This window comes from Sminthopsis crassicaudata, chromosome 2 (assembly GCF_048593235.1).
Source record: "Sminthopsis crassicaudata isolate SCR6 chromosome 2, ASM4859323v1, whole genome shotgun sequence".
Classification (NCBI taxonomy): Eukaryota; Metazoa; Chordata; class Mammalia; order Dasyuromorphia; family Dasyuridae; genus Sminthopsis; species Sminthopsis crassicaudata.
Window position 1 is genome coordinate 121,040,423 of NC_133618.1, and position 27,724 is coordinate 121,068,146.

General features: G+C 33.7%; 1 protein-coding gene across 1 annotated transcript in view; it reads right to left on the minus strand.

Annotated features, from left to right (window-relative positions):
- Positions 1-27,724, minus strand: part of ROCK2 (Rho associated coiled-coil containing protein kinase 2) — a 140,829-nt gene that overhangs the window by 48,619 nt on the left and 64,486 nt on the right.

Genomic DNA, 27,724 nt, shown 5'->3' on the forward strand with positions numbered 1-27,724 from the left:
ACTGTTCTATGAAGTCTGAATAAAAAAGGATAGAGATTCTGAAGATCTGGAAGTAAAAAGGACAGAGCAGGCAGGGTTACAAAGAGCTGAACCAAGAACTAATTGCTCTGGGGATAGCCAAAGGAGAAAAAATAGACAGGACTGAATTATGATCAAATGAGACTGTATATCTAAGAAGTGTTTTTCTTATCCAATTTCCCTTCCTGATGCTTATGTCATTTGCTGTTTTATAAGGACCAAATGGCATCAGTGTGTTAAAATCGAGTTACAGTGAGTCTAACTGTATCAGACCATATAAGATTGGAATGTCTGGAATACAATATGAACACGAACAGTTCATATGAGTATTTGAGGTACCTTCCCTAATTTTGTGTATTTCATGTTTCCTTCACTAATTCAATTCTGTTTTACTCAAAGAGCACAGCACTTTCTCTGATGAGGATACATCATGCTAGATAGTCCTGTGCCACTGTCTTCCATGTCATACAATTGATTCTAAAGTTCTTAAGAGATATCCTGAGAGTATACTTGTATCACTTGCCCTATATTTCTGCCTAAATGGTAAAAATTTCACTATCTGAGGTATTATACTAATTGTTATTTAACTTTCTTGGCAAATTGTTGTTTTTTTTTAAAGTTCAGAAAATAATTAGATAATGAGTCCATTATTTGTCTTCTACTTTAGTGTACATGTGACAAATTATAGGTTCCTTCATGAGCTTTCATAACAATCTTCAAGTTGATGGAGATGACTAAGATCACCAATAGTGAACACTAACTCTAACACGTCTTTGTTAATAAAGATTTAGAAAAGTTTTCAAGCAAAAGTATAGGTTAAGGGTTCTTGGGATCTTGATTTTTTTTAAATTATATACCTATTTGGGGCAGCTAGGTGGCGCAGTGGATAGAGCACCAGCCTTGAATTAAGGAGGACCCTTCAAATCTTCAAATCTTATCTCAGACACTTAACACTTCCTAGCTGTGTGACCCTGGGCAAGTCATTTAACCCCAGCCTCCCAAAAAAAAAAAAAAAAAAAAAATGTACCTATTTTCTGGCAGTCTGGTATTAATTACCAAATATTTATTTAAAAAAATTTTTTTTATTTAAAAATTTAAAATTTATTTAAAAATTTAAAATTTAAAAATTTTTAAAAATATATTTATTTAAAAAAAAAATTCAAAGATCCCAGATTAAGAATATCTGATTTAGATTAAGTGGTAAAAATATTCATAATATACACATAAAACAGGAAATTTTTAAAAAGATTCAGAATAACAAACAGGTACTTCTTTAAATTTTCCTTAAACTTCTAAGTCTATGATTCTAAGAAAATGTGTAGGAAGAATGACCATGCCTGGCAAGGATATTTAGGATAAAGATCCAGGTTTAAAGAAAATCTCAAAACATATCTTGAGAAAACTGATAAATTTTCATATTAATAAAATATACTCCAATTTTATTAAATACTTTGTACACTTTACAGAATTTATTTTTTTATTTTATTAACATGAATAGTTCATGTTATTGAACTATTTGCCACACCTTTTCATGATAGACAATTCATTTTAATGTGTTTTTAATGGATCTTTCAGATACTAAATAAGCTGTTGACACTGTTATTTAAAAAAACACCACTATACTTAATATTGGTTCTGCACCATTATAAACATTGCGTTTTTAGTTTCTTTTGATCAGTAACAATATATCCAAACTACATTAACAATTAATTCCAGGTCTTCAAAATTTAAGAGAAAATCTTCATATAGTTTCATATAAGTAAATCACTTCATATTCAGGTATGGTTCTTATTAATTTTAATTGGAATAAAAAATTTTATTGTCATAAAATCAATCAGCACAGTCTATGCTAAAAACTGCCTACCAAATACTTTTAAAACTGGTGAAAGGAGCAGCTACAGTTTTGGGAGCTCTCAATTCAGAGATGGTAAAGAAATCTGGCAACTAATGAGAAAGAAATTGTGAGATACCTCTATGCTAGCCTTGGACCCAGACACTAACTGGTAACTCTAATGCCTATACCTATTTATGAGATGTAGTTCAAAGGCAGAGAGAGGTGCTTTTGATCAAAAAGATATGAAAGCTCAGAAAGACAGTATCACTTTTAGTCCCAAATAATAAAGGACTGAAGAGGAGGGCTTCAATGGGAGTTTTAAGTACAATCCCAAGGATAAAGGACCCTTTCTAGGTAAGGATAAGAGTGCCTCTCTATAGATCATACCACCTTAGAAGTATCAACAAATTCCAGACTCCCAGAACTAGTTCTGAAAATAGAGTGGGAAAAAAAAGGTAAAGCATTAGGCAGCACCCCTCCCATGCCCCACACCAGGAACAGAGCTTAACATTAACATAAAGTTCCAAATCAAGAAGTAGGGTGGAAAAATGATCAAACAGCAAAAAATGAAGTGGATAGAAGGACTTAACCATCAAAGGCTCCCATGATGGGAAGACCAAGGCACACTCAGAAAATGATGAAGTCAAAACAACTACAAAAAACCTCAAAGGAAAAAAAAAAGGGGGGGGGGGGCCCGCGGGGAGAGAGAAGGGAATATAAAACAACTCCAAAAGAATTCTTAGAAGAGCAAAAAAAAAAAAAAAAAAAAAAAAATTTTTTTTTGAAAAATTGACTGACGAAAGCAACTCCTTTAAAAGCAGAAGTGGCCAATAAATAAATTGGAATAAAATCTCTCTGAAGTTAAAATAATTACTTAAAAATTAGAAGTGGGCAAGAAAAAACTAATGATTTCATAAAATGAGAAAAAAAAAAAGGGAAAAAAAAAAAAAAACCCAAAGTCATAAGAGTGAAACTTGGAAAGGTAAAAAGGTGTAGAGGGCTGAAAATCTGAAAAGATATACTTGAATCAGATAGAAGAGCACTTAAGACTAATTACCTATTCCAGGGGAGATAATGGTTCTATAAGTATATGCTTAGATGATATGGTAATGTGATGGCTCTCCTCACCATTGGTGCTTGCTGAATATGTGATAGTGAGGTAATCATAGGTAAGGATTGGAGGGCTGAGAGAGAGAGGTCAGGGTCACTTGGCTATAGAACAAGGAGGTGAGAAGCTGGAGAATACGGACTCCATAATCCAGGATACATCTTTGGTAAGCCACATGGCAGCTTGCCTACCTCCTTCACTGCTTCCCCTAAAGACCAAGGACTTTGACTGTTCCGGAGGCCCTCCAGAGAGTTAGCCCAGACTTTACAAGAAAAAGAAATACCTTGAGAGAGTGAGGAAGAGGAAGAATAGGGAAAATTAGCTCACATAAAAGACACATGCAAGGAGGAGGTTTAATAATATATGTGAGGGGGAATATTGGAGGAGAGGAACAATGTTTGAATCTCACATCTAAATTTGTTCAAAATGAGAACATTTATACATACTTAAGTGGCAATAAGAACAACAAGTAGGGAGGGGAAGGAGACAATGATGGTAAAAAAGAAGGAAAGATAAAAGAAGATAGTGGTCAGAAGCAAAAAAGGAATTTCAGATAAGGAATAGGATAAAGCAGTTCTTGTTGCAAGAGAACTCAATGGAGTATCACATCCAAAATGCATCCCTGAGTGAAACCAGGATGACAAATGAAAGAGCTGAATACAGTTTTTCTGGAATGGCCAGGGAAAGGGAGCACTGTGAAGCTGGTGTAGGTTTTGTAATCAAAATTAATCTAATAAACAAGCTCATATGCTTTCCAAAATGCAATTGCCACTTAGAGGAAAATACCATGTCACCATCATCAGTGCCTATGTTTCCAATTGATGAACCTTGATGAGATCAGAGAAAAATTTTATGAAGATCTGGAGATCCTTATCATCAATGTGCCAAAAGCTTATAATTCTGGATGACTTATGTTTGAGTACTATCAGACATGGAATGGAGTTGGTAGGAACAGCAGTGGTCACTTACTACTGACCTCATAACCAACACCGTTTTCTCTTTACCTAAATGCAATAAAAATTTGGATACATCTTCACAACAAATACTAGATTTTAATTTTAATTTTATGATTGTATGAAGAAGAAATAGACAGGATGGTGAGAGTAACTAAGGCAATGTGTGGTGCACCAATGCTGGACTGATCACAGACTTATCCTCTCCAAGCTGAATATTCACATTCAAATGTGAATATTCAACACAAGTGCTGACCCCAAAGCCAAAAAAAAAAAAAACTAGTAGAGGAATTAATGTCAACAGATTAGAGCACGTCTTTGATAGCAAGCAGTTTGTTGCCAACTTGGAAGGTAAGTTGAGCCAACACACAGTTGGCAGCAGTGGAGAAGAAAATGAATGAGCAGCCTTTAGAGATTTGGTGTATAGCACTGTATTTCCTCATCTGGGTTAGAACATTAGAAAACCTCAAGCTTTTTTCACTTTATTTCAATTACAGTTTGTGATTTCAAAAGGAATGATGTGGGTTTTGAATTCTATAATCCACAAAGAGTTATATGAAGTGATTTATACTGCCTATTCCATTGGGCTTTCATTGAGGCCATCATTTTGTCATTCTTGTTGTCTGTTCAATCCAAAAATGGTTTATGTAACAGTCATGATAACTTTGTCTCAAGCTGGATATAATTTCAAGAAGTTTGGCTATTTAAAACACATTGACTTTTACTGATGGCAATTGTATTTCTTTGTTTTGTTTGATTTTAAAGTAGATTTCATGAAGAATGCTGTTAATAAATTTGAACTGCTAGCTATGTCATATATAATTTTATTTCTTACAAGCCTTTTTAAAGAAGTAAATTATCTTATTAAAAACACTGTAAAAATAAATATTTGAATGGCAAACAAAAATACTGCAGACAATAAAAATACTTGGGACTCTATCTGCCAAGACAAACTGAGTGATTATATAAACACAATCAAAAAACACTTCACACAAATAATATCAGGCCTACCTTGGTGGGTAGACCAAGCCAATATAATAAAGATGCCAATTTTACATTAATTAATTTGCTTTAGGGGGCAGTTAGGTGAAGCAGTGGATAGAACACCAGCCCTGAATTCAGGAGGACCCGAGTTCAAATCTGATCTCAGACACTTAACACTTCCTAGCTGTGTGACCCTGGGCAAATCACTTAACCCAGCCTCAGGGGGGGAAAAAATTAAATTTGCTTTATCAAACATACCTAATCTGTTCCACTTTAGTCAAGAAGTGATGAATTACTGAACTAAAGTGGTGAGTATGACTGAAGAAAATCAATAAGAGATGTTTCTGAGTTAGAGGTAAGACTTGATAACTTATCACATATATCAGACAAGAGTGAAGAATCTAGAAAAACAGAACCAAGGGAAATGGTAGTACCCTTAAAAATAGGAAAGTCTGGGAGAAAGGGAAGTTTGGAAGAATTCTATATTACATATGTTGAGTTTTAAGTACCTCTAGGACATGTCATCCGAAATATCCAATAAACAGTGCTGATACACAACTGAAGTTTAGTGAAGAGATAAGAGGGATTAAGGGAGTGAAAGATTGGCTCTTAATATTAAAATCTAGAAGTTATCTGTATAGAGATCAGAGGTGTGGGCTACACCCACAGCTAGGAAGTATGATATGCATGAAGAACTAGTAAAGGGGACTGAAAAGTGAAAAGATGGGTAGGAGAATTAAAGAGGAAAAAGTACTTAGGGGAAGAAGTGGTCAGCATTATCATATAGAGGGGAAATCTGTAAGATTTCAGAGAAAACACACATGAAAAAAAATCATATTTTCCAGAGATTGGTGGTAACTTTGGAGAGCAAAGTTTCATTCCACACTATATTATACTATAATACATATGGTATACTACACTATAATGGATTGAGAAGAAAAAACTGTGAAGCAATAAAGACATAGCTTTTCTTTTTTCTTTTTCTTTTTCTTTTTCTTTTTTTTTTTTAAAGGAATTTGGCTAAAAGAGCAAGCACAGACTATTATGACTGAGGAAATAAGAAAAAGAACAAATATAACCATGATATCATTAGTAAGAAGAAGCCTACTTCACTCCCAATAAGCTAAGTAAAATGAATGACAAGGGATATAAAAGAAAAATAAAGTAGACTCAAGCTAGAAAAGATTCCCAAAAGAACTGTCACTGTTAACAAACAGTCCAAAAATATATGTCCAGCCCATATACTTGAGTATGTACTACTCCTCTCCTGTTCCTGGGAGTCTGAAACCTAGAAAGGCCTAATAACAGGTTTATCCTGGAAATCTTTAACATGATTTCTCTCCCTCCCTTTCATTTCTTGCCTCAACTCTGGCGTTCACAATCCTTATCTGGAGTCAAGCCAGTGAGGTAGCTATACCAAGTAAGCATACACCTAGCTAGGTAGAAGTAAGTTTATCATAATCTCCAGGTTTTGAGATTTATCTAGTGATTAATAGTACCCCAAATATCAAATATAAAGAGATTACAAAAACTAGAATTCTAATAAAATGTCCTTCATAAAACATCCAACAACCTACCATTTTCCTGAGTCATGAAACTGAAGTACAACAGCAATGTTAATTGACCATCCTCAGAAACTTCATGCTAATACTGTCTCCCAGATACCAAACTACAGTCTTCCTTGATAGTACTCAATGAACCTTTTAGAAATAGAGAGGAACTAGTTTCCTAGAAATGGTTCCTAAAGGAAATAAAAAGAAAGGTCTCTAAAGACCTGATAAGCTATGTATCAAAGTAAAGCAAAAATTTGGTAGAATCTCCTAAAGCATTCCTAAATTATAAATTAGGGGCTCTTCGTTGACAAACCACACCACTTAGAGAAAGGATATACCATTTTCCTCCTATACTAGCCTTCCAAATAAGAGATAGATACATTCAGAGTTAAAGCTAAAATAGATTTAATCAAAAGAGAAAAAATAGAGAAACTACACTGTATGTCAGCCATATTAAATAATGTTGTTTTAGACTATTTAAAATATCTAGTCAATAGAAGGTTAGAATATTGTTGTGGTTAATAATAAGCACGATAAGTTAATAAAGTTTAAAAATATGCAAAGACTTGGGACTTATGAAGGATGTTGTTATTCGCCTTTAAAGAAACTGGTCAAATAGCCTTAGAATGGTCTTACATAAATGCATATGATTATAGATAACTATGTATAGATAAGATATCTGTGTGTGTGTGTGTGTGTGTGTGTGTGTGTGTGTGTGTGTGTGTGTTCGTTCATCCATCTGTGCCTTCTGGAGAGCACAGGAAGGGGAAAAGAAAATAAATAAAAAGTTCATAGCACGGATAAATATATGCAGATAGCAAACATTTTCCTACATATGTAGCTCTTTGGGGTTATGACTTCTACTCACTGACACTCGTTCAGAAAAAAGTCCAACAGAAATCACTCAATGAGGAACATATGAATACAACAAATAATTATTGTGCTCAAAAAAATAAGTTACAAACAGATGGAACATTAAAGATAAGCGTTGAGTGCACTAAGCTAAAAATGATCTTAATGAAGCAAGATAAGTGGCAAATATAGGCTGTATTTAATATCTACAAATGAATGAGACGTAACAGACTTATTCCACCTCAAACAATGATTTATCCTAGGCTTTTCTAACTTTCTGCTAGAGTAAAAAGCAAATGCTTTATCCACATAAGGAGATGCATAGCTAAGATCCAAATTTTGCCTATTTTTACACACAAATATGGCAAGTTGATTTGCATTCACCCAAAGTCAAATCTTTATTTTATACTTCTTAATATCCTTTAGGTTATTCAATATATTTAATATAGGATATTATACCATCAGTTCCTTCAACTTCACATATCTTCTTCCAATCTTAAGAAAAAGATACTGCTATCAAAAAAGATAAGTATGCCTTTAAGCCATACTTCCAGTGTTTCATTACTATAGCTACATCTATTCTTTCTATACTGTCAAAAGAAATTCTTTACTTTTATTTGGGATTGGATAAGTCACCTGATCTGAAATACACACAGCAGTTACTTACAGACATAAAGTTCACAGGATTGAGTGCTGGAGCACTGCAGATACAATCTAGTTAAATTTCTCCAACTACAAGTGAAGAAGGCAAAATATCTAATCAAGAGGAAAGAGGGGGGAAAGAGTATTGGGTCCAAGGCAACTGACTTAATCAGTGTAGAGAACTCCCAGAGAAAAACTTTCCATCACTTAAACAAATTAGCAAATAGATGATGTCTCAAGTCTTATTGTTTGTCTGGGGCACTGAGTAGTCAGTGATTTGTTCTTAATCTCAATTTCATTATTTCCAAAGCAGAACTTGAAACTAGAACTTCCTCATTCCAAGGTCAGCCCTCTAGCCTCCACAATATCACATCATTTCTCTATAACAATTTAAAATTATATATGACATAACACATAGCATGTTAGATATCACATGTTATAGATATATATGTACATATATATGTACATGACATGTTATTTGATATACATGCCACCACCATTAAGCTACACATATTAGTATCCTCTTTTTACTAAGCAGGAAGTTGATGACAATGATGATACTAAGATAAACCAAGTTTTACAAATATCTCATTTGAGTCTCAAAACAACTGCAAGAGGTAAGTACTTTATATACTACATTATTATCTGATTTTTGAGCTGAAGAAACAGAGGCTCAAAAGTTAATTCACAGTCACATAACTAGTTAAGTATAAGAAGTAGGATTCAAACCCAGGTCTATCCTCAAAAACAATGATGCTCAAAACAAAGCAGAGATTCCCTGGGATCCTAGGAGTACTGGTGACCTCTATTCAAGATTCAAACCACTTAACCAAACCAAACCTAACTAAAAAAGTGTAAGAAACTTTTGTCGAATACTTTGCTAAGATCCTGAAAAACTATAATCTACCTTGTCTGCTTTGTCTAATAATGCAGTCATGAAAGGAAATGAATTTCATTAGTTGTTTTTCTAAGTTTTTTATTGTTCTAAATTAATGATCAAACAAAATAAGTACATCCATATGCAAAGTAAAACAGAAAAAGTGTATGTAAACACAGAGCTTGCATTATTGCTCTTTAAGAATATAATGAATTCAGCATGTGTCTTCTTATGTAATAAGCTTCAGGATATAATTTACTGCATTTTTTCAGGCCTTCCTTCTGACTTATGCATTTAAAAAATTGCTCCAATGACATTTTCTTTTTTTCATCTTATTTTTGAGAGGGGGTATAATCATATTGTTAGACTTCTCTATCAACTGACCCACAATGAAAAAAAAGAAAAACAAAACATTGTAACAAATATGCATAAACAGAAGGAATCACCATCATCCATGTCAAAATATATATATATATATATGCTTAATTAGGATTTTGATTTCATCTATCAAGGAGATAGATGATGCTTCATCCTCTATTCTGGCTAGCCATTGCATTGATCAATATTCTTAAGTCTTTAAAAGTGGTGTTTATAGTATAGGTTTTATTGTGTAAAATTGTTCTACAGGCTGTGTTTACCTAATATTATTAATGTTAATATTATAACAATAAAAGCTAACATTTATATAATGTTTACTAAATGTCAGGCACTGTGCCAGGTACTTTGTAATTATCTTTTCATTTGATTCTCAAAACAATATGAAGGTGATACTATTATTCCTATTTTAAAGAGGAAGAAACTAACGCAAAGATTAAATGACTTGTCCAGTCATAAAACTAACATGTCTGAGACTCCATCAAACTGGGCCTGGCATTCTATTCACTGCATTACCTAACGACCTAATTTTCTCCACAACTGTTCATATAAGTTTGTTTCAAGCAGCCCCCTTTTCTGCAATAATTCCAATTCAAACTTTTCCTGCCATAAACCAACTGATAGGCATTTACTTAGTTTGGGGTTCTTATAATATTGGTCTCTTTCTATTTACTCTTTTGGGGATAATATATCTGGTAGTACTATTTCTAGATAAAAGATATGAAACTTAATGACTATATTCAGCATAGTTTCAAAGTGTCTTCCACACTAATTGGATCAATTCACAGCTTCACCAATTATATAATCAATATACTTTTCCTACAGCCTTTCTAACAACTGTCATTTTCCTTTTGTTAATGATGGGTAGAACTTTTCTTGGACATGATTGCTGATACTCCAAAATTCTTTCAAACACCTATTCATATACTTTGACCCAGAGATATTACTCCATACTAAGGAAGTGTACTTGAATCAGCTACTTATAATTCTGAATAAATAGGCTTGCTTCAAATATTTTTCCAAGTTAACTTTTTAACCTTTTAATTGCACTGGTTTTGTTTATGATCTTATTATCTGTTCAACTATGAATTCTTTCCCTATCAATAATTCTGAAAAGTTAATTCCTTTCTTACTTCTCAAAACTGATTTATGATGTTTCCTATAATATTCTGTTCTCTATATTATAATCGTTCTCTGGGAGCAGGTTTTTTGGGGAGCTTCTGGAGGCAGCCTTGGCTTCAGTTTGGTTTCAATAATCATCTCAAATGCATCCAGGAGTTAAAGTCCAAATCCTTTCTTGTCTCTTCCAAAATGTTGTCTCCTTCACTTGGGGCTCAGCTAGTTTTCTGGAGTTCTTCCTCTCTCCTTGGTTCCCGAGGGCTCTTGCTGCTTGTCCTTTGTCTCTGCCAGCTTCCACCTCTCCTCTTCCCAATGTCTCCAACCAGCTCAAAGGTGGAAGTGGTAATGAATCTTGACTCTGCCTCCAAGAGTGGGATTGTGGGTTTCTGTGGGCTTGTGAATTTCCCAAAGTCCTCTTGGCCTTGAGAGCTTCTCGCTTATATGCTCCACACTGAGTGTCCTCAATTCCACTCAGTACCTTGTTTCAAGTTCCAGCCCATAACAATTCCTTGTAGGGTCAGATCAATCGTACTGAACCATGCTAAATTAGATAATTATTGTCTCTATTCATTCTAGTGACTTAGAACCTTGTAAGAATTCTAACACTTTTGTATCTAAGTTATACATCCATTGGAATCTTGCTATGTGGTATGAAATCTTGAGCTGAACCACTTTCCGCAAGACTATTTTCCAGTTTCCCAGATGTTTTTAATGAATACTGAGTCCTTAGTCAATAATCGAGATTTTTATTATCTTTGCTTTCTGTTTTATGTGGTAACTAACCTGTAAACTAGACATAGTTTCAGCCCAGAAAAGAGTACTTGTGGTCGCTCAAAAACCAGCACAAGCCAGTAGCAGAGTGACCATACCTCTCCTTAGATCATACCCACTTTGGAAGAACTAAAAACTTGCAGACCCTCAGAATTGGATCTATAAACAGCAGCATGAAAAAGCCTGAAACTTGGGACAATGCACCTTCCACTCCAGAGGTGTGGAGCAAAGCCCAATTTTTTAACAAAGTTAAAAATAAAGAGATAGGGTAGGAAGATAAGCAAATAACTTCCTCAAAGTACCCCCCCAAAACTGTATTAAGTTACTTTGGTGAAAAACCATTTGGTATTGGCTAAGAAATAGACTAGTTGATCAGTGGCATAAGTTAGGTTCACAGGACAAGATAGTGAATAAAAATAGCATTCTAATCTTTGACAAACCCAAAGATCCCAAATTTTGGGATAAGAATTCATTATTTGACAAAAACTGCTGGGAAAACTGGAAATTAGTATGGCAGAAACTAGGCATGGACCCACATTTAACACCACATACTAAGATTAGATCAAAATGGGTCCAAGATTTAGGCATAAAGAACGAAATCATAAATAAATTGGAGGAACATGGGATGGTTTACCTCTCAGACTTGTGGAGGAGGAAGGAGTTTGTGTCCAAGGGAGAACTAGAGACCATTATTGATCACAAAATAGAACATTTTGATTACACCAAATTAAAAAGTTTCTGCACAAACAAAACTAATGCAAACAAGATTAGAAGGGAAGTAACAAATTGGGAAAAAATTTTTACAGTTAAAGGTTCTGATAAAGGCCTCATCTCCAAAATATACAGAGAATTGACTTTAATTTATAAGAAATCAAGCCATTCTCCAATTGATAAATGGTCAAAGGATATGAACAGACAATTTTCAGATGATGAAATTAAAACTATTTCCACTCATATGAAAGAGTGTTCCGAATCACTATTGATCAGAGAAATGCAAATTAAGACAACTCTGAGGTATCATTACACACCTGTCAGATTGACTAAGATGACAGGAACAAATAACGATGAATGTTGGAGGGGCTGTGGGAAAACTGGGACACTGATGCATTGTTGGTGGAGTTGTGAAAGAATCCAAGCATTCTGGAGAGCAATCTGGAATTATGCCCAAATGTGCATACCCTTTGACCCAGCCATACTACTACTGGGCTTATACCCCAAGGAACTACTAGAGAAGGGAAAGGGTCCTGTATGTGCCAAAATGTTTGTGGCAGCCCTTTTCATAGTGGCTAGAAGCTGGAAGATGAATGGATGTCCATCAATTGGAGAATGGTTGGGTAAACTATGGTATATGAATGTTATGGAATATTATTGTTCTATAAGAAATGACCAACAGGAGAAATACAGAGAGGCTTGGAGAGACTTACATCAACTGATGCTGAGTGAAACGAGCAGAACCAGAAGATCATTATACACTTCAACAATGATACTGGATGAGGATGTATGCTGATGGAAGTGGATTTCTTCAACATAGAGAAGAACTAATCCAATTCCAATTGATTAATGATGGACAGAACCAGCTACATCCAGAAAAGGAACACTGGGAAATGAATGTAAACTGTTATTTTTACCTTCTGAATCCAATTCTTCCTGTGCAACAAAAAATTCGGTTCTACACACATATATTGTATCTAAATTATACTGTAATATATTTAACATATATAAGACTGCTTGCCATCTGGGGGAGGGGGTTGGGGGAGGAAGGGAAAAAATCTGAATAGAAGTAAGTGCAAGGGATAATGTTGTAAAAAATTACCCATGCATATGTACTGTCAAAAAATGTTATAATTATAAAAAAAAAAAAAAAAAAAGTTACTATGGTGACAGGGAAGATCAGAACACAAAAGCAAAAGAAGCCATAAAAATCAAAACTGCCATAATTACAGCCTCAAAGAAAAATGTGCCTTTGTCTCAGACCCAAAAAGATTTCCTAGAAGAGCTCAAAAAGAATTTTAAAATTCATATAACAGAGGCAGTGAGAAATGAGAGTGATATAAGAAAAATCATTTTTAAAAAAAGAATAAAGAGCTTGGAAAAGGAGGCACACAAAATATTAAAGAAAATAACATCTTAAAAAACAGAATAGGTCAAATGGTAAAAGAGATACAAAATCCGCTGACCAGAAAAACTATTTAAAAAGCATAACTGGCCAAATAGAAAACAAGATAAACAAGAAATTCACCTAAGAAAATAATTCCTTAAAAAGCAGAATTATCTGATTTGGAAAAAGAGGTATAAGAATCTCCCCCCCAAAAAATTAATTCCTGAAAAATTAGAATTAGGCAAGTAGAAGCTAATGAGACATCAAGAAGCATACAAGAAATTTTCTTAAAAAGAAAAAAAATAGAAGAAAATTGACCTATAAAATAGTTAAAGACTCAGTAGATTTCTTAAAACCCATATTTTTAAAAAAGGCTAAATGATATTTCAAGAAATTATCAAGCAAATCTTCCCTGATATCCTAGAACCAGAGGATAACATACAAATTAAAAGAATCTATCAATCACATCCTGTAAGAGATCTCAAAATGAAAACTTTAAGGAAAATTTTAGAGCTCCCAGCTCAAAAACAAAATATTGCCAGCAACTAGAACAGTTCAGAAATCCTGGATTACGTAAGATTTAGCAACTTCTATATGACAGGACCTTAGGGCATGGAATATGATATTTTAGAGGACAATGGAGTTAAGGTTATAACCCAATAAAACTGAGTATAAGCCTTTAGGAGAAAAATGGAAATTTAATGCAATCAAGGACTTTCAAGCATTCCTGATGAAAAGATCAGAATTGAAGAGAAAATCTGACTTCCAAATACAGAGACTCCAGAGAAGCACAAAAAGGTAAACACGAAAGAGGAAATAATAAGGGATTCAATAAAGATGAAACTGTTTACATTCCTACATGGGAAGATAATACTTGTTAACTCCTAGGAATTTATCATTATTATGGTAGTTAAGAGTACACAAGACATATACCTGACAACTCTAATGGAATAATATCTAAAAAAAAAAAAAAAAAAAAAAAAAAAAATTAAGGGGTCAGAAAAAGAATACAGTGGGAAGAGGAAGGGAAAGGTAGAATGGGATAAGTTTTCTTACATAAAAGAGATTTTACAGTAAAGGGGAAAAGGGATAGTAGAAAATGCTTGAAGAGAAAGATTAGGAAGAACTTTATGTACTCTGATTATATGTATCAGGGTACATAAGTAGATAGCCATAGAGAGAGGGATGGTGGTTAGAGTTAGGAAGGGAGCAACTGACTTTTTTTTTGAATGGAAAAAAAAAAAAACATTTATTAAATGCTTACTCATGTGTCAAATGCTGTACAAACTACTTGGATAAAAACAGCAAAGTGAGACAGTCCATGCCCTCAAGAAGATCACATTCTAATTGCCCAAGATAACACATACAGGATATTTCAAATAGAAGAACAATTTATACTATTTTTAAAATGAACAATTTTTTTTTATTGTAGCTTTTCATTTATAATATATGCATGGGTAATTTTTCAGCATTGACAATTGCAAAGCCTTTTGTTCCAACTTTTCTCCTCCTTCCCCCCAGCCCTTCCCCCAGATGGCAGGTTGAACAATACATGTTAAATATGTTAATATAAGTTAAATACAATATATGTGTACATGTCTATACAGTTATTTTGGAGCAATTGACACTTAAATTGCACTCTCATCTGAAAGAGTCAAAGGAGGGAAGAATACATAGTTGGGTGCAGAAATGCATTTCACTCAACAGAGAAATTGAAGGGAAGAAGAAATAGGGGAAATTTTAGGGAGGGTAAATTAAGAGAAACTATTCCAAACAATTTCCAAAACATAAGAATGTACAAAAATAATAGCTCTTTTTGAATGCCTAAGGGAATGCCCATAAATTGGGCAATGGCTGAATGTAGCATGGTACATAAATATGATGGAAGAGGTTGGTTTCAGAGAGACCTGAGAACTGACACAAAGTGAAATGAACAGAACAAGAAGAAAAATTTTTCTAACAGCAACTTAGAAAGAATTAGGAATTTCAATGAGAGTAGTAACCATGCATGATTCCAGAGGACTGGTGATTAAATTTGCTATCCATATCTTGATAGAAAGGTAAAAGACTCATAGTGTAAAATGCTTCCTGTTTGTTTGGAAATTTGTTTTGGTTATTTTGTTATTCAACTGTTTCAGTCATGTGTCTGTGATCTATTTGGTTTTCTTGGTAAAGATATTGGAGGAGCTTACCATTTCCTTCTCTAGTTCATTTTACAGGAGTAAACTGAGGCAAACAGGATTAAGTGACTTACCCAGGGTCACACAACTAGCAAGTACATGAGACTAGATTTGACTTCGGGAAGATAAATCTTCTTGACTTGAGGCCAGCGCTCTGTCCATTAAGCCACTTAGGTATTTGATTTCACATGTTTGTAATAGGGTTTTTGTTTTTTTCATTCTCAATGTGTACAGGGTATAGGGTGTGGGAAGGGATTTGGGTGAGAGAAAAAGAAGGAAGATTTTTGCTGATTAAAAAATTAAAAACTCAAGCTTATTTTTCATAATATATGAAAGTAGACATTACAAATATATAATTGTAAAGTAGAAACAGTATAAAGATACCATCAAAGAAATGCATAGACAAAAAAGACAGGCTGATCACATGTAAGAGCATCATATAAAGGTGAGGAAGAGTTCTCTCTAATCCTCCCCTCTTCACATTATATAAATCCTTCTGTATCAAATTCATGGAAAGATTAACAAGTGTTACAGGATGAACAGGGATGGTTGAATAGCAAAACGTACTACTATAGTAAATAACACAACATCTCAGATCCATTTGAGGATTTCAATTATCAATACACATTTGCAAAAGTACTACTATATATGACAAAAATGTCATTCTCTTTGTCCTCAAGCACATGTAAATGTGCATGCCCACATATATATATATATACAGACACATAAATACACATATATATTTGGAGAAGATAATAAATAGACAATCTTGGTGGGAAGGGGAAGTCACTGTTAACTAAGGTAATAAGAAAAGGTCTTATATGTAGAATCTAGCATGTGAATTGAGGCATGATGTAAATCAAAGATTCTGAAAGGCAGAGATAAAAACTGGTTGACATAGCCTACACTTTAGGAAAATCATTTTGCTATCTGAATCAGTGATGAGTTGGAATAATGAGAGGTGACTTAGGGACCCCAATTAAGAGTCTATAGCAATCATCCAAGGAATAAGTGGTAAGGATTTATACTAGATAGAAGTCAGCTTAGAAATGGTTTAGAACAAAATGAGAGGAAATGAAATAGTAACAACTACTGTACTTGGGTTTTTACAAGTTTGGCCCAAGAAAGGAAAAAAAAAGATTCAGGCTATCAGAGAAGACAGAATTTAATGGAGGATCTTAAAGAGTGGGAAAGATCTGGGTGTGTTTTTAGGCAGCAGGGAAATAAAAATTAGATAGGAGGAGACTTAAGTATCTTGGGGAGGGGGATTATAGTGAGAACAATCTGTTGGATAGGATGAGATTGAGATTATAATTGATATTCTCAGTCTCTAAACCCCAGTCTCTTTAACTGTTGTGTTCCTTTTTTTGTTTTTGTTTTTTCCCCCCCTTTTATTCATTCAGGTTCAGAAACTTTGTTTTCCTTCAAAGTATTCCCTCTTTGGTATTACCTTCCCTCTTAAATAACTACCTACTTCTTAACTTGCTGAATATGTTGCCAAACCAAACAGTTTGTATGAGTATATTCAACTTTCCTTTGTCCATTTTCAGTAAGAGTGAGGTTCATCAAATGCCCTCTGCCCCTATCTTTCTTTCATGTTTATATACTCTTCTTACATACTCCAATTTGAGAAACTGCAAGTCTTATACTCTTCTTCCTCCTTTCTGTGGTAATGGGTTCCTTTCTCCTTTCTTATTTCCCCTCTTAAAATTTTCACAACAAAATCAGTCTGCTTTCATGGACTTCTGGTATTCTTATTTAACTTTTTCAACACTCTTAAGAATATTTAGGATTGCAAGGATATTAAGGAAAACTTGCTTCTCTCCCCCATCAGCATATAAGCACCCTACAGTTGTTTCCAATTATTAAAATAAATTTACTTTTAAAGAATTCTCTTAATCCTTGTATTTATATTTCAAAGTTCATACATAGCTCTGGTCTGTCAATAAAAAATACATTCAAACCCCCTATTACACAAAAGGCCTATTTTTTCATCTGTAAGATTATATATTCAACTTTGCTAGCTAAGTTTTTTCTTTTTTGTAAGGACAATCTCTTTTGCCTTTTGGATTAATAAACTCCCATTAGTAAATGCTAATTCCTTTATACCTAGACCGATTCTTTCTGGATGCTTACAATATTTTTTCTTTGATGTGAGAGTTCTGATTTTTTGGATATGACATAGATATTCCTAGGATTTTTCTTCTTTAAAGGCTCAGGAAATAATTCTTTGATTCTATCTATACTTTGTCCTGTTTCTAATAATAATGTTTCGTTTATGATTTTATAGAGTGTGCAGATTTTCTTTTTCTTTTTTCATTAGTCATGATTTTTATGTAATACTATGAATTTTAAACACTCTCTTAACCTTGTTATAGCCCATTAATTTTTTTACATCACCTTATCATTCTATTTATTCAAGTTTTTTCAAGTTTTGTCACTGTGCTAATATTATTTCTTATCTTATGAAAGCACTTATTTCTGATAGTTTATCTAGTTTTGGGGGTACTGTAATTTGAATAAAATCTGCTACTTTCTCTTCTGGGCTTTTAAATTTTTCCTTACAATTCTTTCCTCAAGTTTAAATTTCATGTTTTAATCCCATTCTACATTTTAAAGGAAATTCATACAGTCTTTATGAAGAATCCAACTTTTCCTTTGAATCTGTTTCAATTGTTACATAATTTTTCTCTCATTGTTTTGGAGTAATCTCTAAATTTATTAGAATAGGTTAGAGTATGTAGTGTGTTTATTATTTTACAGAATACACAACACAGTTATATTCAGCTAGATAGAAAGGAAGCAACAACATAGTGGAGAAGTCGGATAACTTTCAAAGTTATGTAGCCAGGTGGGAAACTGGACGTCTATGATGGAGTTCCTTCCTTAAATGGAGCTTTTAGAGTTCCTGGTTCTACCCTGCAAACAGAGGGTAATGAAGAGGTGTGAATACCAAGGCTAACTGAAACGTCTCAGGATAAAGAGATTTTTCCATTGCTAATTTTCAAAGAGAAGCAGCTATATTTCTATCAACAAAGGCAAGATTACTAACCCAATATCCCCAAAATTCCATGTCACTACATATCAAAACACATGCTTATATATATGTATATATATATATATATATACATATACATATATACATATACATATTCCTTAAAGGCAATGTTAAGGGCCTTTAAGATGGGAAAAGATGTGATGGTAATTGCTAAGTTATACTTCCAGAAGGAAAATACCCCCATTTCTTTGGAATTCAAACTACACAATCCAATGTTACTTTGCAATTTGTTCCCTTGCATGCTGTACCTGCTATAACGATCCATCTTATTCTATCGAGAATACTATGGTGTTAAGAGATGGTAATGGTGATACCCCGGCCACCATTCAAGAATTTCTTGTCAAATGAGATGGCCTCTTCAATTATGGTTTCAGTGTGAAGAGGTAGAGATTGGAGGTAGAAAGCCAACAAAAGAGGGAAGTCAAAGAACACACTGCATAGGCCCTTGCTATTGTTCTGATTAATAAGTGATCTGTTAGAATTTTTGATATTATTTTTGGTTTGATTTACTTATCTAGCTTTACTTCCAGAATAGGGGTTTGTGCCAAGACAAGATGCTGACCTGGGAGTTTTCTAATAAACTGGTGAACCCTTCCAGCTCTCTGAGAGGTCCTATACTGACTCCTCTTCTGAGGTTAGCCTGAGGAGTATCCTTGTCTCTTCTATACCTGCGATGATTGCCACAGTTTTTCTTGGGCTAACTAAAGGCTCCCCTATTGTGAGTTTACAACTACTCTGGGGCTTTATGGAGAAGGAAAGGGGAGAAGAGGTAGTTTACTCTTGCTGCCTCAAGCTATAAACCTTGTAGGCTTATAAATCTCATTTTACTGGGGCAGTGCAGAGATCTGTATTTTTCTATGCAAGCACTGGCTTTCTTGCCATCTTCCTTTCTTCCTCCCCTTGTGATGACATTTTATCCAGTTCTGAGACAAAAGAAATTCTTTATTGTAGTTTTTCACTGTAGTTTCCTGATCATCATTCAGTTTGGCACCAAATTAAGATTTTTGCTGGCTTAGGTATAGGGAAATTTGGGAGTCTCTTTGTTCAAGGAACCATTTCCCCTCCCAAAGTCTTTCCACTGCCACCATTTCTGTTTACCTATTTTAAAAAATTTACTTCATAGTTACTCCTTAGAATTCTCTTTTGATCATTATCCCATTATAGTTTTCATTTTTTGGACTATAAGGCTCCTCACCCTATAGTCATGAATTTATCTCTCAATGACAATTTTGTCCACATCAGGTTGACAGACAAAATATTCTAAAAATACTCTCAATATCAAGTTCATATTAATATCATCAAAATGAGTGATGCATCCCTCCTGCTTCCATAAAAACAATATAACAACTCAATTGACTAGCAAATTAACCATGCCAATATCATAAGCACCAAAATATGGTCCTTTCTGGAAACAATGTTTTCTTCCATTGTTTCAGACATGGGTGACTATCTAAGACAGTTAAGACACTGACTTAGACGATAGAAAACATGAATTTTTAGTACAAGTCTGTTGCATTGACCATAAATGACATAAAGGGGGATTATATAATGTTGGGGTTCACATCTGTATGGGAATAAAAAAAAGTGTTATATCTAGTATGAACAGTTTAAACATTTGTCAAGTTATAACCATTCCCTTCTAGTTGTTTATGAACAGAATCTTTTATACAGGATTTGCTCAACCATGAGGCCTTGTTTTAGTTTTATAAAATATTAATTACTTTTTCAGTTTTGGGTAGGGCTGCCTTAGGTAATCTTAAATAATATGATTTATATGCCAAACAGTAAAAGTAATGACTGGTCTGGGGCAAGCCAGCATTTTAAGGGCATATAATAAGGATACAGGTGAGGGTTGGATGGAACCCAATTAAGGAGACATGGTCTTAATATTTTATATTAAGTATAAGATCTCCAGTATAAGATCTTATACTATAGTATAAGATTACTTGTGTTTGTTAAAGTAATACCACAAGTTTATAGGTGTTCTCTAGTCTCTCATATCTCTAAGAAGACCCATAAGAACTTCTGATTCTTTCCACTCTTACTGTCCAACTGAGACCTGTTTAATTTCTTTGCAGTATTTCTCCTGTAGATGTTATAGCTATTTTTTACCCAAATTGATCTGAGAATACAAGTATGGCTTATATACTACAAGGGATACAAAAAACAAAAGTGACATTTCTTGCTATCCTCAAGGAACTTAGGTTAATGATGGGATGAAACAATGTGCATAGAAAGGTAAAAAAAAAGAAAAGGATAGGGTCTTTTAGACAGTGACATTTGAACTGCACCTTGTGGGTAGCTTATGGTCCTAAGAGAAAGGGGCAGAGAGGGAAAGCATTCCAGAAATGGGGAAAATAACCTTTATAAAGGTATGGGAAGGGGAAACTGAATGTAATAGATAAAGAATAAGAAGTAGACCAATCTGCCTAAAATAAAGCCTATATATTAGGTGAGTAAAGAATCTTCAGACAAGGGGCAACAGAGTGGATAGAGCACCCCCTGAAAAGTCAGGAGGAGCTGAGTTCAAATCTGACCTCAGATATTTAATATTTCCCCTGGGCAAGTCACTTAACCACAATTGCTTCAGGGGGAAAAATTTTTCAAACTACAAAGACATATTGAAGCCAATTCATGAAAGGGTTTAAATGCCAGGAGAGTTTATGCCAGAGGCAATAGAAAGCTGCTAAAGCTTCTAGAAATTCTGAATGATGTGATTAAACTTAAGGTTTAGGAATATCAATTCCCCAGGTATATACAGAATGGGAAGGAAGGATTCCCTGTAGGAAGCAGGGAATCAATTAGGAGGCTATTATATTTGTCCAGGTCAGCAGTTGGGAGAGACTGACTTGGGCTAATTATAAAAGAGTGGAGAGGAGGGCATAATCATACAACATAATTTTTGTGGAGCTATAATGAACAAAAATTAATAACTGCTTGGATATGGATTGTGAAGGGAAAATGAAAAGAGTATGATCTCTAAGAGTGCTAATCTGAAGTTATAAAATAGAATGGATTTAGGAAGAAAGATAATAAAGTTCTACTTTATACATGCTGAATTTCAGGTATCACTACAAGACATCCATGTGGAAATGTCAAGCAGATAGCTCAAGAAATGACACTAAACTTCTGAGCAGAGATGAAGGCTGAAAATGTGGATTTGGAAGCCACTAGAAGTGGAGACTGGTGGGGCAGCTAGGTGGCGCAGTGGATAGAGCACCAGCCTTGAATTCAGGAGGACCCGAGTTCAAATCTGGTCTCAGACACTTAACACTTCCTAGCTGTGTGACCCTGGGCAAGTCACTTAACCCCAGCCTCAGAAAAAGGGGGGGAAAAAAAAAGTGGAGACTGGTTTGTTACATTTTTTTATATTCACACAAATGAATATAGTCCCTGGTGCATAACAAGTATATTGACTACCTATTCTTCCTATATGAGACATGATGGTAAATTCTCAGAATGAGGCACTTTACCACTATACTTTCTTTTCTCACAAACTCTTAGAAGTAGTAGACAGTTATTACTAATATGAACAAATACTTAACAGAGAATTAGTAAGTTGTCTGACTCCTAAAATATATGGTGCTTTTTAGTTCATTTATCAAGTCATCAAGGTCCAGTGAGATCATTCAATACATATTTACAATCACAACATTCATTTTTATTAGAACATCCTTGCAGAAATAGCTACATTGTTGTCTTAGGGTTAAAGAATCTTCAATGAAAGACCATCCCTCCAAGTATTCTTAAAGAGGTGTTGCTCTTACATGAACTGATGCTGAGTGAAATGAGCAGGACCAGGAGATCATTATATACTTCAACAACAATACTATATGTTCTGATGAAAGTGGCCCTCTCCAACAATGAAATGAACCAAATCAGTTCCAATAGAGAGTAATGAATTGAACCAGCGAAAGAACTCTGGGAGATGACTATGAACCACTACACAGAATTCCCAATCCCTCTATTTTTGTCCGCCTACATTTCTAATTTCCTTCACAGGCTAATTGTACACTATTTCAAAGTCCGATTCTTTTTGTACAGCAAAATAACTGTTTGGACATGTGCATATATATATGTATTGTATTTAATTTATACTTTAACGTAGTTAACATGTATTGGTCAACCTGCCATGTGGGGGAAGGGCTGGGGGGAAGGAGGGAAAAAATTGGAACAAAAGGTTTGACAATTGTCAATATTGTAAAATTACCCATGCATATATCTGGTAAATAAAAACTATAATTTAAGAAAAAAGAGGTGTTGCTCTTGAAGTTCAAATTTGGAGATTCTGAAGCACTATTTCTCTAAGCGCTCCTGAGTTCAGAGAATTCTATGAACATCCTGACCAAGCTGGAAACTCTTGACAACCATCTGTCAAAAACAGCAATAGGAACATATTGTCTAGAAATCTATGCCAAATAAATTCTTGGTTATTCCTGGAAATCACAGACTGAGTGATTTTATCCCTTTTAGAACACACACACACACACACACACACACACACACACACACACACACACATGCACACAAAATATTCAAGGAAAGATGAACGAAAGTTATATTTCTGCCTTTATTGAAATCCTTTTTTGATTCTGCCTTTCCTCTGTCAAAGAAAGGAAGAACAAATATGGCTGAGGCAGAATTGAAGACTAGAGGAGGTAAGGAGGTTATATATGCGCTTTAAATTAATTCAACTGTTGCTGAGTGAAATGAGCAGGACCAGGAAATCATGATATACTTCAACAACAATACTATACAATGATCAATTCTGATGGACGTGGCCATCTTCAACAATGAGATGAACCAAATCAGTTCCAATAGAGCAGTAATAAATGGAAGCATCTATACCCAGTGAAAGAACTCTGGGAGTTCTTTTTTTGTCAACCCACATTTTTGATTTCCTTTACAAGCTAATTGTACACTAGTTTAAAGTTTGATTCTTTTTGTACAGCAAAACAATTGTTTGGACATATATACAAATATTGTATTTAATTTATACTTTAACATATTGAACATGTTTTGGTCAACCTGCCATCTTGGGGGAGAGGGGAAAAATTAGAACAAAAGGTTTGGCTATTGTCAATGTTATGAAATTACCCATGCATATATCTGGTAAATAAAAACTATTAAAAAAAAAATTCCCAATCCCTCTAATTTTTATCCACCTACATTTTTTATTTCCTTCACAGGCTAATTGTACACTATTTCAAAGTCCAATTCTTTTTATACAGTAAATAACTGTATGGACATGTATACAATATATTTTATTTAACATATATTAGTTTTATATATATATATATATATATATATATATATATATATATATATATATATATATATATATGTGTGTGTGTGTGTGTGTGTGTGTGTATGTATATATAGCATTTAACATATATTGGTCATATATGTATATTATATTTAACACATATTGATCATACACACACACACACACACACACACACACACACACACATATAAAAAACATGTATTGGGAAACTTGCCATCTGGGGGACGGGGGTGAGGGAAAGGAGGGGAAAAATTGGAATAGAATGTTTTCCAATTGTCAATGCTGAAAAATTACCCATGCATATATCTTGTAAATAAAAAGCTATTAAAAAAATAAAAATAAAAATAAACTAGTTCAAGTATTCACCCTGGATAAATTCCCCAAATTGATAGATTTAGGGATATGAACTAGGAAGAAACATGGAGAATGGAAGAAATGCCACAAGATTGGAGAATGGGCAAATATTTTGATTTCAAAAAATGGAAAAAAGTGAATTCTACAAAATATATTGAGAATCACCTCAATCCCTGAAGAAATTCTCAAAGATTATTAACCAAAGATGATTTTTAGAAAGACAAATGACAATTGTTTGAAGTTAAATAATTATGTTTTCTTTTTGTCATCTGTTAAATATAGGGTATCTCCCTCAATCAGCTCTTTTACTATATTATTCTAGCTTCCTTTGTGTCATGAGCTTCAATTTATTTTGGGCATAGCTTTCACTAGCAATATTTATGTGAATCTTTGATAACAATTCTCTACACGTAGTAGATCACAAAAGTGAAAGAATTTTAAAAGTCATTTAGTCTATCTCCCTCATTTTACAGATGAGAAAATTAAGACCCCAAAATTATATGACATTTACTTCAATGACATATAAGTATTGGAGGTGGAATGTAAGAACTAGGATTTGAAGCTAGATCTTTTGATCTCTTTCATCTTTCCTCCCTACTTCTCAATTTGTTCAATTGTTCCTCCTTCTTTTGTACATAAAAATTGAGTTCACCAGATCTCTTTAGATGACATTTATTTATATAATTTATAAATATTTATTAAATTTATAAATTTATAAGACTTATAAAAAGTTAGCTTTGTTTTGCTAAAAAGTTGCCATACCAAACTTCTTTCTTTGCTTGAATGAAGACAACTTTGAAATGTAGGCTGCAAACTTTAAAAATGGCATCTTTGAAAGGATAAAATATGTATATATTTACTTGAAATTATTACCCAAAATAACCACATCCAAACATGTTTACAATATTCTAATTCAATTAAAGTTGACTACCTAGAATCTATTAGATTAGATTTAATAGATTATAATAGCTTAATTATCATAGATATTAGATCTAATAGATTAGCTCTATTAGAATACCTAGATAATAAATGATAAAAAAAATCTGATGAAGAGTTAAAATTTTATTGTGACTGATCTTCATCTTGATCACTTTCTTTATTTATTCCTCCTAATCTCATAATATCAATTATTAAAAGACAAATATATGTATACAAATCGGTTTGGGAGGTGAGAAGAGAAGTATCGCTGAAACTGACAACCACAAAAGATTCTAATTATGACATCATTATCTCATGCACATACCAAATCAGATATTCAATAAGACCTGAGCGAAATAATATTATAATTAAAAATATAATATTATATAAATAAGAGAATTATTTTATATTTGTATGTTCATTGTAATTCCATTTTTAATTAGATTATTAGTTTAGCATTAATTAGATCAGGGTGCTAAGATTATCATCTTTTCTACAACCTTTTTAATCATCATTTACTGACCTCTATGTCATTATTGCAAGTTCTTTAAGAAGCAAATGATTTCATCTAATTCAGAATTCTTTTCTAAATTGCAAGGATATAGATACATATAGATATATATAAATACATATACACCCACTACTAACCTCTCAGGTTGAGTTGCAATCATGTGTCATAAATTGCCCCCTAAATACCACAAATTCTATGTCCTATAAACATTAAATCCAGAGCTATCTTTCCTCACTAAGGTTCTTCTCTTCCAAAGTTCCTATTTTTGTGAAGAATATCATTCTCCTAGTTACTCAAGCTTGCAACCTCACTGTCTTAATTTAATTTATTCTTAGTCACTCAATATATATAATCCATTGTGACATCTTAATTTTTTCTAGTTTCATAATATCTCTCTTGTATGTCCTCTTTCCACTTATAAGAACACAGCCCTTGGGGCAGCCAGATGGTGCAGAGGATAGAGCATCAGCCTTGAGTCAGGAGGACCCTGGGCAAGTCACTTAACCCCAGTTGCAAAAAAACAAAAAACATACAAATCAAAAAACACAGCCCTAGCTCAAGCCTTCATTCCTCTTGCTTAGGCTATTGCAATTGCCTTCTAATCTTAATATCTCAAATCTCAAATCTCTCCCCACTTAGCTTTCTGGTCAACTACCTTCAAAAGCTCCCTATTCCTTCCAGGATCAACACTGTATTTTGTTTGGCACTGCAAGCTTTACACAACCTAGACCATTCCTACCTTCCCATCTTCTTGTATTTGATACCACTTGATACCCTATATGATCCAGCTATGCTGATTGAACTAGAAGGTCTCTAAGATTTTTTTTTCAGATCCAGACCAATGATCTTATTGATGATCCAGATTGAGGTTTATTTGTATATAACAATTTATGCCATATTTTTCTGACAGAATGTAAACTTGAGGTCAGGGACAATTTTATTTTTTACTTTATATTTCCAGTGTCTAGCACTTAAAAATAAATAACATTCTTTTGATCCTCACAATAACCTTGAGAGATAGATTAGAGAAATTAAGACAAAGAGAGGTTAAGTGCCCAGGGTCACAGAACTAGTAAATGTCTGAAATCACATTTTAACTCAGGTAATCTTGACTACAGGCCCAGCAGTCTATTTACTGCATTACCTAGCTGCCTAATAATAACAGAAAATAATAACTGTTGACTGATTTATTGAGTCTTTGAAAGTGATGGTAATAATATATGTATAATCTATCTCATAGTAAAATATTGTAAACCTCATGAAGTTATGTAAATGGAATGAGTTAATTTAAAATTCTTTGCTCTTTGTTTAATAATTGAAAATAAACATTGTTTTTTAGAACAATTACATGTTTGTTGCAACTTTTAGATTTGGTTTACCTATTTTCATCATCATTCATTTTACCTATTTTCATCATCATTATTATTCCTTGTGAATAAGTAATAAATGTGAATTATAACAACAACAATAATTTCTCATCCATAGAAGCATCAATTAAGTTTGAAGGGACCATCTGATGGTCCAGCCAAGCCCATGCTTAAAGTATATATTCCTACTACCATAGCAAGAAGGTAAGTAGTCATCTCATTTTGCTAGTATAGAGTATGACATTATCAATCATTGTATCTTAACCACTTAGCATAATGTCTGGCATATAGTCAAGAAGCTTTCATAAAACACCTTCTATTACGCCAAGTGCTGTGCAAAATATAGGGGACACAAAAGAAGGCAAAAAATAGTCCCTGCTTTTAAAGAGCTCACAGTTTAAAAAGGGAAGCAATATGCTACCATGAGCAACTAAAATAATCTAAGCCAAATTGAAGATAATCAAGCACATCTGTGGAAAAAGTCCAACCTTGCATAAGACACATTCGTAAGCAAAGACAGTTCCTATGTCAAAATGTTCCAATCTAAAGGAGGAGACTACAGGAAAATAACTATATATAAAAAAGACAAATATAGAATAAATTCAAGATCATCCACAGAGGTATTGCAATATTATTAAGAAGAGTTGGAAAATTTCTTGTAGAAAGTAGGATTTTAAAGTAGGACTTGATATTGTGAGATGGAGATGAGGAAAGAGAATTCTAGGCATGGAGGACAGCCAGTAAAAATAAAAAAGTCCTGTCAGAGATATAGCAAGGAAATAAAGATCACAAAATATGTGGAGGGGAAAAAGGTATAAGAAAAATGAAAAGGTAGGAAGAGGCTAAGTGAAGAAGGGTTTTTATG